The sequence below is a fragment of the Suncus etruscus genome, chromosome 2, assembly GCF_024139225.1.
Source record: "Suncus etruscus isolate mSunEtr1 chromosome 2, mSunEtr1.pri.cur, whole genome shotgun sequence".
Lineage (NCBI taxonomy): Eukaryota > Metazoa > Chordata > Mammalia > Eulipotyphla > Soricidae > Suncus > Suncus etruscus.
This window is the reverse complement of record NC_064849.1, coordinates 155,119,520-155,122,521: the sequence shown is the minus strand read 5'-3', so window position 1 is coordinate 155,122,521 and position 3,002 is coordinate 155,119,520. Positions and strand designations below refer to the sequence as shown.

General features: G+C 40.3%; 1 non-coding gene across 1 annotated transcript; it reads left to right on the top strand.

Moving 5' to 3' along the window:
* Positions 1-733: 733 nt before the first annotated feature.
* LOC126002526 (small nucleolar RNA SNORA51) lies at positions 734-866 on the top strand. The gene has a single exon (XR_007493216.1). It is a non-coding gene; the product is annotated as a small nucleolar RNA SNORA51 (small nucleolar RNA).
* Positions 867-3,002: the final 2,136 nt, after the last annotated feature.

Here is a 3,002-nt window from a genome sequence, read left to right as displayed (position 1 = left end):
CCTGCCAGCACTGATTGTTCTCATTCTTTCTGATGTGTGCCAATCTCTGTGGCGTGAGATGGTACCTCATAGCTGTTTTGATTTGCTCTCCCTTATGATTAGTGATGTGGAGCATTTTTTTCATGTCCCTTTTAGCCATTTGTATTTCTTTTTTGTCAAAGTGTCTATTCATTTCTTCTCCCCAATTTTTGATGGGGTTAGATTTTTTTTTCATATACAGTTCTGTCAGAGTCAGCCAAACTCTTGAAATAGCCTAGATGGCCCTCAATAGATGAATGGTTAAAGAAACTATGGTACATATACACAATAGAATATTATGCAGCCGTCAGAAGAGATGAAGTCATGAAATTTTCCTATACATGGATGTATATGGAATCTATTATGCTGAGTGAAATAAGTCAGAGGGAGAGAGATAAACACATAATGGTCTCCCTCATCTATGGGTTTTGAAAAAAATGAAAAATATTTGTGTAATGATTCTCAGAGACAAAATAGAGGACTGGAGGGTCCAGCTCCTGACATGAAACTCATCACAGGGACTGTTTAGTGCAATCACAGAAATAATTACACTGAGAACTATCATAACAAAATGTGACTGAATGAGGGAAGTAAAAACCTGCCTAGAGTACAGGCCGGTGTGTGGTGGGGAGGAAGGACACTTGGGATATTGGTCATGGGAATGTTGCACTGGTGAAGGATTATCTATATATTAAAAATCAAAATAAAAAGGTAAGGCCTCCCAATTCTTACCACAGGCTGTGTTCTTTACACTGACTGTATAGAAAGAGAAGGTACAGTAAATGCACCCCATATACATCTCAACCCAGGCCCTTTGCCTGGTCTGTATTGTGAATTGGGGGACAAAAAGAAAAAAAGAAAAGAAAAGAAACTCCTATACTAAGCCCAGGTTTACCAAACATCTTGACTTTCAAGTAGGATCATCACCATTCAGTAGTAAAGATCTAGCTTCCCTCCTACTTCTACCTCTAAATCCAACAGCATCAATAAATCCTAGCGACTTCCAGGCAAATCTAATTTTGTTCACTCCCATTACCCTACTCTGGTCCATCAAGTGATTTCTAATCCATCACCTGCCATATCCACCTAATTGCTTTAAGAATATGGAGCCTCCTTTGACCCATCTGTAATCCCTTTTCAGGAATTGTCAGCTAAAGTAAAAATTCAATTTGCAGATCCCATCCTTACCAGCTACAGACTCTCAAAGATCATCCATTGTTGCAAGAAAAGAATCTTTGGGCTCCAACTAGCCTGATACATGCAGCCTCATCTTCCTCAGTTCTATTTCGCTAGTTTGGCATTTATATCCTACAGATGGGGTGACAATATAATCAATCACCCAAACAAAAACACTTGGGAGTTTTACCCTTGACAAAGGAGTGTGTTTATTGGCATCACTTTGTCCTCTTAATTTTTGTCCAGGTTTGACATAGAAACATCCTTCCGTTTGGCCTCTTATGCTAGATTTTCAGTTCTTCGAAACTCCTTAGAAAGTGACCTTAGAAAGACTCCTCTCAGAGTTGTCTTTATTATAAATTCTCATTGTGTACATTTCTGCTAGTTGTAGTGTGATCATTTTTGCAGTATATCTCAATTCCTGGTATTTTGTGCTATTAGAATCCCCTTTCTTCCATACCCACAAATGTCTGGCATGCAATTTACTGAAGGACAATTACATGCGTTAGGAGCATAGACCTTATGTTCAAGGAGTTCCTACTGTAGCCTCGAAACTCATGCTTTATTATAGAACAGCATATGGCATTTTCAGAATACACAACTGGATATCTAAGAAGGAGATAAGAGTGTGGCCTAACAGTGACATAAGTTAGGCCTCTAAACATTTCCTAAAGACTAAAAACAACCTCTGAGAGTTTGATTCATTAGACTCAACAGTGTTTCTCAACTTTTCCCAGACCCATTTCCTTCTGATGCTACTCTTTCCCGGTTAAGATTTTCATCTATGGCCCCCTTGGAAATAATCCTGGCGCTCACATACGCCCTGCTGAAAGATGTCGATAAACTATCTCCTTTTACCACGAAAGACACACACCTTTTTGATGACTGCAAGTGACTAGTCTCAAGTAGTAGGCATAACCAGAAGTGATGCTGGAGTCAGTCTGGGGAAAGACAAATACATGATATATATTTATAATTGGAGGGGGGGGGGCTTTGGATCACACACGGCAGTGCTCAGGGGTTACTCCTGGCTCTACGCTCAGAAATCGCTCCTGGCAGTCTCCGGGACTATATGGGATGCCGGAATTTGAACCACCGTCCTTCTGCACGCTAGGCAAACACCTTACTCAGGGGTCTCAAACTCAATTTACCTGCGAGCCGCAGGAGGCAAAGTCAGGGTAATCCTTGAGTGCAAAGTCAGTAGTAAGCCTTGAACATTGGGAGGTGTGACCCAAACAACTAAAACAAAACAAAACAAAAAAAAGATTCCTCTAGGGCGGGGCCACAAAATGTTTGCGGCCCATAGGCTGCGAGTTTGAGACCCCTGCCTTACCTCCATGCTATCTCTCCGCCTCCCCTCTTAAAAATTGTTTTTTGATATTAGATATATATATGTATGTGACTTAAAAGAGGAAATGATTTCATTAGTTGTAGAAGGAACGCTTTAGGCAAGTTATTGGAGATAGATGCAGAGAAAGCAGATATGTAAACAAAGTGTTGGGCTCTGGGAAGATATCCAATGGGCCAGAGCGTACTTTATATGCAGAACTCTGGGTGGTATTTCTGGTACTGTCCCTTCCTCGAGTGACTGAACACAGCTGGGTATGGCTGCTAGCTAAAACAAAGTAATTAAGAGGGCTGAAGATAACATATACTAACTAAAATAAACAACAAAGGATTTTGGGGGGAAAGAATGAAAGAATACAGTATCATTCACCTTTTTGATACAATGAGATTTAACTTTCTTTTCCTCTGTGCCCACTTACTTTCATAAGCAGAGAAAGAAAGAAGCACCTATGTATCCACTT